The sequence below is a fragment of the Neophocaena asiaeorientalis genome, unplaced genomic scaffold (genome assembly GCF_003031525.2).
Source record: "Neophocaena asiaeorientalis asiaeorientalis breed wild unplaced genomic scaffold, Neophocaena_asiaeorientalis_V1.1 scaffold504, whole genome shotgun sequence".
Lineage (NCBI taxonomy): Eukaryota > Metazoa > Chordata > Mammalia > Artiodactyla > Phocoenidae > Neophocaena > Neophocaena asiaeorientalis.
In genome coordinates, this window is record NW_020174438.1 from 1,535,604 (window position 1) to 1,548,556 (window position 12,953).

Sequence of the window (12,953 nt, forward strand, 5' to 3'; positions counted from 1 at the left end):
GCAGGCGGACTCTCCACCACTGCGCCACCAGGGAAGCCCTTCCTATTCATTTTTTAAAATATTTATTCATTTGGCTGTGCTGGGTCTTAGTTGTGGCATGCAGGATCTTTGTTGAGGCAGGTGGGATCTTTAGTTGCAGCATGTGGGATCTTTTAGTTGTGGCATGTGGGATCTAGTTCCCTGACCAGGGATGGAACCTGGGCCCCCTGCATTGAGAGGGTGGAGTCTTAATCACTGGACCAAGAGGGAAGTCCCGTAGTCATTCTTTTTAATTGCTTATTGTTGCCCTTACAAAATACTGAGTTTAGCTATTTAAATACATACCTTTGTTGATCTTTCCATAGGGATGCCCATTCCTACTATAGCTTCAAGCCAGACTCCTATCTATTCTTTAAGACCTCCAGATCAAACATCCTTCCTTTCCTCTCCTGTTTCTGCACCTTCTTCATATCTTCAGTTGGTAGCAATCTTTCCTATCTCTGACCTCCCATAGCACATTATCTCTATCTCTGTATGACCCAACTTGTTTTCCTTTTGTTGTTTAATTACACATCTTATTTTTTTTCAGTAGAACCTGTATATTAATAATGTCTGTATCTCCGCTAGTATTCTTACACAGGGACTTGTTCAATACATATATTTGCTGAATAGGGATACAGTTTGTTTCGTGTGTATGATTTTCCTGTTCCTGACATTAGGTGAATGTGCTCAAACCATAGTACAAAGAAATCCCAGGCTTTAAAGTTAAATAGGATTCTGGGTATGTGGCTTATCATTTAATTCTTTGAACAAGTATTCAACCAGAGGTCTATCTTATCCTCTGCTTTGAAACAATCTTGTGTTAACATGCTATGAAGTACAATAATATAGACAACCAAAAGAACTTGTTCATTCATTGTTTCTCTATGAAACTTCTCTATTTCTGTTCTGACCTCTTTGATACGTGGATTGATATTGTGGAAGGAAGACTTGCATTAAGGATCTGTACCTTAGCTCATTCAGTGAGCTAGCATTTACAAATTATTGTGCAAAGCAGGCTGTGATCAGTGGCATTACCTACTAGATGTATAGGTGCTACCATGCTCCCAAATATTTGAAAGATTAATTTTTTTAAGTGAATGACAGTGATAGCTTTATTAGATACTTTCTTTCTTTCTTTCTTTCTTTCTTTCTTTCTTCCCTTCCTTCTTCCTTTCTTTCTTTCAAGAATAACAGAATAGGGCTTCCGTGGCGGCGCAGTGGTTAAGAACCTGCTGCCAACACAGGGGACATGGGTTCGAGGCCTGGTCCAGGAAGATCCCACATACCACGGAGCAACTAAGCCCATGCACCACAACTACTGAGCCTGCGCTCTAGAGCCCATGAGCCACAACTAGTGAGCCCACGTGCCACAACTACTGAAGCCCATGTGCCTAGAGCCCATGCTCTGCAACAAGAGAAACCACCACAATGAGAAGCCTGCACACCGCAACCAAGAACAGCCCCCGCTAGCCGCAACTAGAGAAAGCTTGTACAGCATTGAAGACCCAATGCAACCAAAAAAAAAAAAAAAAAAAAAAAAAAAAAAAGAATAACAGAATAAAATGAACTATAGGCCCCTCATAGCAAGTTTAAATGATTTGACCAGATTCCAGCATGGAATAAAGTTTCCATACTTCATCTGAAATCTTGTACTAATTCTTCCAATGTTTCCTGGAAAATTCCTAGAACTTGGAATAGAATGTGTGAATTATGCTAAGCAGAGCACCTGACTAGCTCACAACAGAGTTTGAACTTTTTCTAAAATTTTTAATTTTTTAAAAAATTGAGGAATAATTGACATACATTATATTATTTTCAGGTGTACAACATAATGATTCAGTATTTGTTTATGACCTATTTTTTTTCTATTGGTACAGTGAGCCAAATGTCCCTATAGTATACATATACATAATAATATGAAAATAATATGTCTAAAGGGAGATTGGCAGAAATCCTATAGTAGAATATCAGGGTCTCTCTTTAGGAAATGATAGGTTCTATTTTGATATAGGGAAATAATTCCTCTTTGACAGACCTCACTAAAACTTGGACTATACAACTACTTTTCTTGATCTTTTCTTATAGAAGAAAGCTATGATAATAAATAAGGCCAATGAAGTTTTTGTTATTTTGTTGCCTGAGGGTTTTCCTGAAGTTTCTCCATAAGATACACCTGTATTACAAAACTATTAGATTCTTCTTCTGTCTTAGAAATCTTCAAAGATTTCCACTTTAGCAGAATGTGGCAATGATAGTAACTTGGGATACTACGACAAAAATCTGTTTCCCTTAGGTCTCTCATATGTAGTGTCCTTAGGTGAGGACGAGGATGTTCACTATCCTCTATTGTGCAGCTCAACTGCTCATCTCCTTAGCATAAACACTGGTTTGAAAAACATTTTGGTTAGCACATGTAGAAGCCAGGGAGTTTTCTCTTCCCAACTCAACAGTGATTAAAAGCTTTTCAGGACTTCCCTGGTGGCGCAGTGGTTGAGAATCCGCCTGACGGTGCAGGGGACGCGGGCTCGAGCCCTGGTCGGGGAGGATCCCGCATGCCGCTGAGCCCGTGCGCCACAACTACTGAGCCTGCGCTCTAGAGCCCATTTAAAAAGAAAGAAAAAAAGCCTTTCAGTAAAGTTCTTTCTGGCAAAATCTGTTTTCATAGCAAATTACTCAAACCAGGTCCTCTTCCTTTACGCTTCCTCTGCTTGCAGCGCTCCTACCACTCTTCTCAAAACTGGGGGACTCTTACTTATCCTTCAAAATTCAGCTCAAATGTCACTCCCTGGTGGAAGCATCCTCAACATGGCAGACCGAGCCGGTTCCTCCCTCTCAGCTCACAGCTCGGCCTTTACCACAGTGTAACAGGATTATCTGTTTTCGGGTGGGTCTCGCCCCCAGGGTGTGAGCTTCGAGGTTGGGGACTGTGTCTTTCATTTTTCTGTTTGTGTAGTCCAGTATGTGACACACAGTAGGCTCAGTAAAGTTGAGTGACCGAAACTCTATTACCGGCACCTTCTGCCACAAGAAGCAATAATATCCCATCCAGGTTACTGTCGACGTTCCACAGGAGCCCAGCTGCAAGAGCTCCAGATGGCACACCGGTTCCCGCCAACCCAGCGTTTAAAAACAAACAGCTGCGGACGCTAGGAAATAGAAGGTGGCCCTCACTAGGACCGCCTTTCCTCAACCCAGGCGGGTTAATACCCGCCAGCTGAGCCGCCAAAGGCGAGTTTGGAGTTCGCTCAGTTGAGGGAAACACTTTCCTTGAGTAAACTCAGCGTCCTTGAGGTATTCTCCAACTTTGGGCTGGAGACGCTGTCCGCTTTTTTCTAACGGTGACAGGAAATCAAGGAAAAACGTGGGATTCAAAGATTTGGGGGGTAACTCTGCTCGCAGCCACTCAGATTCGAAGCTCGCGGTTGATCCCGAGCTGACGTCTGTGAGGACCCGCGCCTTACACTCTGCGTCGCCTGCCCCCAGGCTCAACGCCCACCCCATGCAGCCACTCCCTCAACCGCCCGCCTTCTTCGCGCCCCGCCCAACTCCTGAGCGGCGAGCCACCATTCTCGCGAGAACTCAGCTAATCTCGCCTTTTTGAACAGCGGGATCTCGCGAGAAGCAGTTTAGGAGCCGGCCTGTAACCTGCTGGGGCGGCTCTTCTAGTCGCAGCTGCCGCAGCGCCCGCTGTCTCAGACACCTCCGGACGGATCCAGTTGTGGGGGAAGCGGAGGTGTCGCTGGCCCCGGCCTGTGCCTGGACACTCAAGGGGGACTACAGGTTCGAGGGTGACTGGACTCACCTGGAGAACTCGGTGGGGGCGGCGCTGGAGGCTGGGCTTTGGTGGGGACGGAGGGCGAGTTTGGGCTTGAGAGCCGGACTCCTCTGGTGGTGGTCTGGACGTCCCGGACCCTGCTAGGGGACCGTGGGTGAGGTTCTGTGCTCTGGCCGCTGGCGCCCAGTTCGGAGAGGCAGGGAAGGGAGTTGGGTTTCGGGGGTGCTGTTTTTGGGTTGGGAGTCCTGAGGCCTTTCCCCGGAGATGAAGGCGATACCCTTAACCCTCCTTAACAGGGCAGAGGAACAGTTGTGCGCCGCCCTTTTTCTGTCATCCTGGGTTAACGCCGCGAGGTCCTGAGGAGGGTGCATCACAGTAGGAGCTAAGGTGGCCCGAGTCTCGCTTTGGGTGAAGAGTGAGACCCCAATAAGGTGTTAAGTGGTTTTATGCTGTAATGGTATCACGTGCGGTAACGCTTTGTTTTCCCCAAACTTGCACAGAAAAGCTGCTTATTTATTTCTTTTTCAGATTCAAGTCTCCTAACACCCTTTATCCTCGAGAATGGGGTGCAGGGAGGTGAGACATCACTTAGTAATTTGTTAGTGTGGGTGCAATGTGACCATCACTGGGCTTCACAGATTTCCTACTAATCTTTCTCCTCGGTATTTTGAGTTCATAAGTCACTAGTCCAGACATGCTAAAGATAGAGCATCACTCGCTTGTCGCTTTATGCACTTAGCATATAAAATTTACTTAAATGTTTTTTAATCTTTAAGAGTCTTCATGCTTTTTATTTAAATTAACAATATCGGAGAAAAATCACAGTATATTGATTTTCTTTGCACAACTGGGTACACCCCCCCTCTACGATTTGATCAAGACTTTAGAGAGGGAGTTACAGATAAATTTTGAATGAAATAGATTGTAGAAATTGGTATAAGAGATATAATAAGGAGTGCAACTATACCGGCCAAAAAAGTTTCTGTACTGGAGAGCCCGTCCAGGACTGAAGCCCAAGCCTTGAAAATGAGGACTCTAGTTGTCATTAGAATACAAAGTGGAAAGCAGTAGAAAATACTTGGGGGAGGATTTGATGGTGGATAAAGACTGTTAAAAAAGTGTGTGAGGAGAATTATTTTTGAAGGTGTAAATGTGTTTCATAAATTTCCTAACATTTCTCAGAGTTTATGACCTAACTGCTATTGTTACACATAAAAAAGTGGGAAGGAAGGTTCTGAAGCATGGAGTATGGCAAGGAACCATGGAGTCAGGAAAGCTTTCAGTGTCTTGACAATGTTTTTGAGATTTCACCTTTTTTTTTCTCCCAAAAAAACTTTCAGATGGGCTTTTTACATTCTGTATGTCACCCTTCCATCAATCTGAATTTTTTTCTTTCTCAACCTTTCTTCTAAGCCTTGTGAAAATTTTTTATTATTAACCATGAAGTTACAAACCAGTATGTCCTGCTTTATGGCTTTTTACATTAGGTGGCTTAGTGAAGTGTTGAAGTGATCAGGAAAATATTATGCACCTTTCAAAGGAATAGGTTATGAATAGCAAACTCACATGCCTCCAGATACTACACATATGAAAATAAAAATGAGTGAAATACACTAAAGAGTTTATGCCTCATCTAAGAGGGATATCCAGTTCTCACGTTCACCTGATCAGTGCCATAATGAATATGGGCCCAGTCTTCAGCCTTCTCAAGAGAACACAGGAAATCTAAATTTTTGCTTGCAGGTCTCCTGACTTTTAAAAATATTGACAGCTACTTGAAACAGTTAAAAATAACTTCATGTGGCCCAAGCAAACCCAAACCTGTCAGTAGTTGTATCCTGCTCTCCAGGTTTGGACCTGTGTTATGAGTGAGAATTAATAAATTTTACAACTGAAAAAAAAAAGATTTAAAGTAAGTATGCCAATTAGTTTGGAATTTCAAACCTAGGAGTACTTGGGGGAAAATGTCAACTCTTAATTGAAAACAGGTGAGTTTAATAGCCAAGTTTAATAGCCTTTAAATATGGTAGGGCAGATTGAACTGATACTTAGTAATATTTTAACTGGAAATAACTGAGAAAACCCCTCTCAGTATATATGGTTTAGTAACTGAGGGTTCTGAGCAAAGCAAAGGTATCTTGTAAGGGAATTGATTTATTGAGAAGCCCTTTATTGTATTTGCGATTAATATGTAAAATAAATCTAGGAGACCCTCTACTGACTCATCTATGGTTTTGAATGTTTACTGTTTGCTGTACCATCACACTTTGTCTTCCCAGTCGTTGACTTTTATTGGAAGCAATATTGATTCCTTGGATTTTATTCCGTGGCCGATGGCTTAGGGGGGAGGGGCATCGTGAGGGGAAGAAATGGGAAGGGGAAAGTGTGAGGTGAAGCAAGCACTCATGTGCTTCTCTTTTACATTGTGCATTACAAGATTGATTTGAGTTAGCTAGTTTTTCTTGTAAGAAGAATAGGTACTTTGATTGATTAAACACAGTGCCTTATATATAGGAGAGCTTAATGATATTTGTGGAATTGAGCCCCTTGGATTAAACCACATTTATCCATTAGTGGGAAGTACTTTAATCACATAATCTGATTCATTCTTATTTGGGCTGCGGGGAATGGGGGTTTAGAGGTCAGTCCTAGGAAAGAAGTGAATCTTAGGCTTATAGAGGGCAAGGTGAAGGTCTTCGATGGCAGTAAGGGTGAGAAAGGAGGCTAGGTGAGGGAGAGAGTTTGAAAAAGGAAGATAGAAATGGTCAAGTACCACTTAGTCTACCGTGCAGTTTTACAAAGAGCTCTGCTTTTTACAACTAAATTTATCATAACTTATGCAAAGACTACATAGAATATTGTTTTTTTTAATAGATCTTCATTGGAGTATAATTGCTTCACAATACTGTGTTAGTTTCTGTTGTACAGCAAAGCGAATCAGCCACATGCATACACATGTCCCCATATCCCCTCCCTCTTGAGCCTTCCTCCCATCCTTCCTATCCCACCCCTAGGTCATGGCAAAGCACCGAGCCCATCTCCCTGTGCTATGCTGCTGCTTCCCACCAGCCAGCTATTTTACGTTCGGTAGTGTATATATGTCGTTGCTACTCTCACTTCGCCTCAGCTTCCCCCTCCCACCCCATGTCCTCAAGTCCATCCTCTATGATCCTCTATGTCTACCTCTTTATTCCTACCCTGCAACTAAGTTCATCAGTACCTTTTTTTTTTCCTGATTCCATATATATGTGTTAGCATACGGTATTTGTTTTTCTCTTTCTGACTTCACTGTATGGCAGACTCTAGGTCTGTCCACCTCACTACAAATAACTCAGTTTCATTCCTTTTTATGGCTGAGTAACATTCCATTGTATATATGCGCCACATCTTTATCCATTCATCTGTTGACCCACCTCCTAGAGTAATGAAATAGAATATTGGTTTTTAATCAGGACTACTTTGGGAGTTTGCAGACTTAGTTTTCTTTCTTTTAGCCCAGTCTTTACTTAGGTCAAGTTAGTCTAATACCTCTTCACCCAATCCTTGCCTCTCTCTGGTGTGGGAAGTGAAACAGGAGAAGATGTGTATTCTGTGAGGTGTTCCTCTTTGAGAGTTTAAAAAACATCCTGAAGAATCTGTTACGTATTTTTGGAGATTATGTTTGTTGAAGGAAGAACCATCATTTTCCTCTCCCCGTGTTTCTACATAACTTGTAAAGTAAGGAAGTTCTCTTGGAAGTAGCTTTTCCCCTTCTTTCAACTCCTAGGGTGAGATGCCCTCTTAAGGAAGGATTAGGTGAGGACTGGAGAAGGAATTGAATATGCTTTTGCTCAGTGACATCTGGTTCTGTTTTTAGAGCTCTCAATTCTTAGGACATAACATTCTCTACTCCCCTGTAGGGTGGATTTATCTGAGCAGCCTGGACCCTATGAGGGAGAAGAAAATGAAACGTATACAGTTCTAAGTTTAATTTACAATTGAAGTTAATAGGTAGCTTTTTTGGCCACTGATTTCAGCTATAATTTTACCTTTGTCTGACTCCTTTGTTTCTTTGTTGGTTATAAACCCACAGTAAGGGAGAAGGATGCCCACTAATGGAAGAAGAACTATTTTGAAATCTTGTCTCCTCTTGGATAGAATGTTTATTAGGGTTTAAGCTAATGTTGCATTTCCCTACTAATGGCTTGCTCTGGTTTACTTTGGCATCTTGAAACTGAGAACTGCCTTGTTAAGCAGGTAGCAATCTAGAGCTTAGAGATGGAAGGTAAGCAATCAGAATTCAAAGAGATGCTCTTTGGGAGAGGATTAAGAGGTTGGTAAATGTTCGATGTAGGCAGTGAGAATACAATGAGCTAAAATACTTGAAATAGTAGAAACTTGACATTAAAGAGGAAAGATTTTATGTGGAATATGTGACCTTATGTCACAGAAGATTTCTGAAGATTTGTAAAATGTTAAAAGGTATCTATGCCAATAAAAGCATCTTTTTAAATCCTAATTAATAGTTTAATTATATTTTTCTGTTTAAAAATGTAAGATATCTGATTACATGGTACCTATTTTTATCTTTGTAGTTGAAATGAATGGTCTGTTAGTACTTTTGGTCATGAACTGAAATTAACATTTGTTATTTGGTTGAGGGTGAGAGTCTGTCATAGTGAAGTAATAATTGAAGTACTTGATTAGAAGCTATGAATAACACTTTTCTAAGGTCATTTAACATTGTAATCATACTTTTCTTTTCATTGTAATCATACTTGGAATACCTTATTTGGGATCACTTAGATCTGTGTTTAAAGCCGACTGTTAGCTCTATGACATAAGTTACTTAACTACTCTGAGCTGTTGTTGGCTCACATGAAAAATGGAGATAGAACACAATTGTCAGGAGTTTAAGAATGAAATTAAATAAAATATACACAAGTGCTATGTAAATAGTAAAGTGAATATAACTTGTTAGCACTTTGTACTGTGTTTATGCTCAGAAAATAGCATACTGTCTGGTGATCTTAAGACACATCAGTGGAATTTACATTTACATCTAGCTGTCTCATTTGTAGGGAACAAATTCAAATGGCTATTTGCAGCCTTGACAATATGACTCTTCCACTGGAAATTACAAAAGTTTTTTTTTCTTTTTCTTTATTCTAGTCCACAATGAACAGTAGGAATCTCTTTCTTGCTTTTCATGTTGGCATTGACTATCCATTGATATATCTGGTATTCTAAGTAATCTTTTAAAAATTGAAATATAGTTGATGTACAATATTATGTTAATTTCAGGTATACTACATAGTGATTTGACATTTGCATATATTGTGAAATGACAGTAAGTCCATTAGCTTTCTGTCCTGATAAAACTTACTGTATAATAGTACTGACCATATCCTTATGCTGTATATTACGTCCCTGTGGCTTGTTTCGTAACTGGAGGATTGTACCTCTTAATCCCGTTCACCTATTTCAACCCCCCACCTGTCTCCCCTCTGGATACCACCTGTTTGTTCTCTGTATCTGTGAGTCTGTTTTCATTTTGTTTTGTTTTTTAGATTCCACATATAAGTGAGATCATATGGTATTTGACTTATTTCATTATAGTATAATACCCTCTAGATCCATCTATGTTGTTGCAAATGGCAAGGCTTCTTTTTTTTAATGGCTGAAAAATATTCCGCTGTATTTATATACCCCATCTTCTTTATCCATTCGTCTATTGATGGGCACTTAGGTTGCTTCCATACCTTGGCTCTTGTAAATAATGCTTCATTGAACATAGGGTGCACATATTTTTTCAAATTGGTGTTTTTGTCTTCAGGTAAATACCCAGAAGTTAAATTGCTGGATCATATGGCAGTTCTATTTTTAATTTTTTGAGAAACCTCTATACTGTTTTTCCTTCTGGCTGTACCAGTTTACATTTCCACCAACTATGCACGAGGGTTCCCTTTTCTCCATCCTTGCCAATACTTGTTATTCATTGTTTTGTTGATGATAGCCATTCTGACAGGTGTGAGGTGGTATCTCATTGTGGTTTTAATATGATTAGTGATCTTTTCATGTGTCTGTTGGCCAGCTGTATGTCTTCTTTGGGAAGATGTCTAGGTCCTCTGCCTATTTTTTAATTGGGTGGTTTGTTTTTTTGATGTTGAGTTGTATGAATTCTTTGTGTATTTTGAATATTAACCCATTGTTAGATATGTTGTTTGCAGATATCTTCTCCCATTCAGTAGGCAGCCTTTTCAGTTTGTTGATAGTTTCGTTTGCTGTACAAAAGCTTTTTAGTTTGATGTAATCATATTTGTTTATTTTTCTTTAGTTTCTGTTGCCTGAGGAGACAGATCCAAGAAAATATTGCTAAGACTTATGTCAGAGAGCTTACTGCCTATGTTTTCTTATAGGAGTTTTATAGTTTCAGGTCTTACATTTAAGTCTTTATTCCATTTTGAGTTTGTTTCGGTATATGCTATGAGAAATTAGTACACTTTGATTGTCTGTATGTAGCTGTCCTGTTCTCCCAACACCATTTATTGAAGAGGCTGTCTTTTACTCATTGTATATTCTTGCCTCATTTGTTGTAGATTAATTGACCATATAAGTGTGAGTCCATTTCTGGGTCCTGTATTCTGTTTGTTGATCTGTGTGTCTGTTTTGATTTGTAGTGTAGTTTGAAATCAGGGTGCATGATATTCCAGCTTTGTTCTTCTTTCTCAAGATTGTTGGCTATTTGGGATCTTTTGTTTCCATACAAATTTTAGAATTATTAGTTCTAGTTCTGTGAAAAATACCATTGGTATTTTGATTTAGACTGCCTTGGGTTATATGGTCATTTTAACAATATTAATTCTTCTATGAGCATGGTAAATCTTTCAGTTTGTTTGCGTTGTCTTCAGTTTTCTTCAATGTCTTATAGTTTTCTGGGTCCAGGTCTCTTATCTCCTTAGATGTATTCTTAGTTATTTTATTCTATTTGATGCAGTTGTTAATGAGATTGTTTTCTTAATATCTTTTTCTGATAGTTTATTGTTAGTGTATAGAAATGCACCAGATTTCTGTATACTGATTTTGTATCTTGCAACTTTACTGAATTTATTAGTTTAGCGGTTTTTAGTAATGTGTTTAGGATTTTCTATACTTAAAACATGTCACCTGTAAACTGGGACAGTTTTATTTCTTTCTTTCTAATTTGGATTCCTTTTAATTCTTTTTCTTGTCTGGTTGCTATGGCTAGGATTGCCAACACTATGTTGGGGCATCCTTGTCTTGTTCTGGATTTTAGACAAAGTGCTTTCAGCTTTTCACTGTTGAGTATGGTGTTGGCTGTGGTTTTGTAATATATGGCCTTTAATATGTTGAGATATGTTCCCTCTATACCCACTTTGTTGAGAGTTGTTATCATAAATGGATTTGAAATTTGTCACAGGCTTTTCTGCATCTATTGAGATGATAATATGATTTTTATTCTTCAGCTTGTTACTGTGGTTTATCACTTTTATTTGCGTTTATTGAAAAATCCTTGCATCCCTGGGATAAATCCCACTTGATCATGGTATATGGTCCTTTTTATGTATTGTTGAATTCAGTTTGCTCATGTTTTGTTGAGGATTTTTGCATCTGTGTTCATCAGAGATGCTGGCATGTAATTTACTTTGTGGTATCTTTGCATGGTTTTGGTATCAGGGTGATACTGGCCTTGTATAATGAGTTAAGAAGTATTCCTCCCTCTTCAATTTTTTTTGTAATAGTTTAGGAAGGATGAGTGTTAACTCTTCTTTAAATGTTTTGTAGAATCCACCTGTAAAGCTGTCTGGTCCTGGACTTTTGTTTGTTGGGAGTTTTTGTTTTTTTAAATTGATTCAGTTTCATTACTGGTAATTGGTCTGTTCATATTTTTTTATTTCTTCCTGATTCATTTTTGGGAGATTTTTATGTTTCTAGGAATTTATCCATTTCTTCTAGATTGTCCATTTTATTGGCATATATTTGTTCTTAGTAATCTCTTACAATCCTTAGTGTTTCTGTGGTGTCGTTTCTGATTTTATTTCTTTCATTTCTGATTTTATTTATTTGGGCCCTCTCTTTCTTGATGAGTCTGGTTAAAAATTTATCAGTTTTGTTTATCTTTTCAAAGAACTCGTAATTTCATTGGTGTTTACTTTTTTAAAATTTAAAAGTTTTTTAGTCTATTTCATTTACTTCTGCTCTGATATTTATGATTTCTTTCCTTCTAATTTCGTGTTTGTTTGTTCTGCTTTTTCTAGTTCCTTTAGGTGTAAGTTTAGGTTTTTTTATTTGAGAGTTTTCTTGTTTCCTGAGGTAGGCTTGTATCACTACAAGCTTCTTTCATAGAACTGCTTTTGATGTGTCCCAGAGATGTGGATGGATTGTTGTATTTCCATTTTCATTTGTTTCCAGGTATTTTTTGATTTTCTCAGTAAACCATTGGTTGTTTAGTAGCATGTTTTTTTAGCCTTCCCATATTTGTATCTTTTGTAGTCTTTTTCTTGTAGTTTGTTTCTAGTCTCATACTGTTTCCAGAAAAGATACTTAATATAATTTCAGTATTCTTAAATTTATTGAGGCTTGTTCTGTGGCCTAGCTTCTGATATGTCCATTTGTGCTAAAAAGAATGTGTATTCTGCTGGTTTTGGATGAAATGTTCTATACATATCTATTAAATCCATCTGGTCTAAAGTGTTATTTAAGGCCAATGTTTCCTTATTGATTTTCTGTCTGGATGATCTGTCCATTGATGTAAGTGAGATGTGAAAGTTTGCTACTGTTATTGTGTTAGTGTCAGTTTCTCTGTTTATGTTTATTAATATTTCTTTTATGTATTTAGGTGCTCCTATGTTGGGTGCATATATATTTACAATTGTTATATCCTCTTGTTGGCTTGATCTGTTTATCATTACATAATGTCCTTCTTTTACTCTTGTTACAGTCTTTGTTTTAAAGTCTATTTTGTCTGATATAAGTATTGATACTCCAGCTTTCTTTTCCTTGCCACTTGCATGGAATACCTTTTTCCATCCCCTCAATATCAGTCTGCATATAACTTTAAATCTGAAGTGAGTCTCTTGTAGGAAGCATATATATGGTTTTTTCTTTTTTTTTTTTTTTTTTTTTTGTTTTTTTTTTTTTTTAAAAAATTTTTTTC

At 38.6% G+C, this 12,953-nt stretch overlaps 1 protein-coding gene across 7 annotated transcripts in view; it reads left to right on the forward strand.

The window, feature by feature from the left end:
• Positions 1 to 3,682: 3,682 nt before the first annotated feature.
• Positions 3,683 to 12,953, forward strand: part of BTBD10 (BTB domain containing 10) — a 67,459-nt gene continuing 58,188 nt past the window's right edge. The window contains exons 1-2 of one of the 7 annotated variants that reach the window (XM_024757117.1): positions 3,690 to 3,801; positions 4,325 to 4,372. The gene's annotated coding sequence lies outside the window, so the exon portion shown is untranslated. Of the gene's footprint in view, positions 3,836 to 4,324; positions 4,373 to 12,953 lie in introns of all 7 variants that reach the window. The other 6 variants (XM_024757116.1, XM_024757112.1, XM_024757118.1 and 3 more) reach the window with 6 other exon arrangements.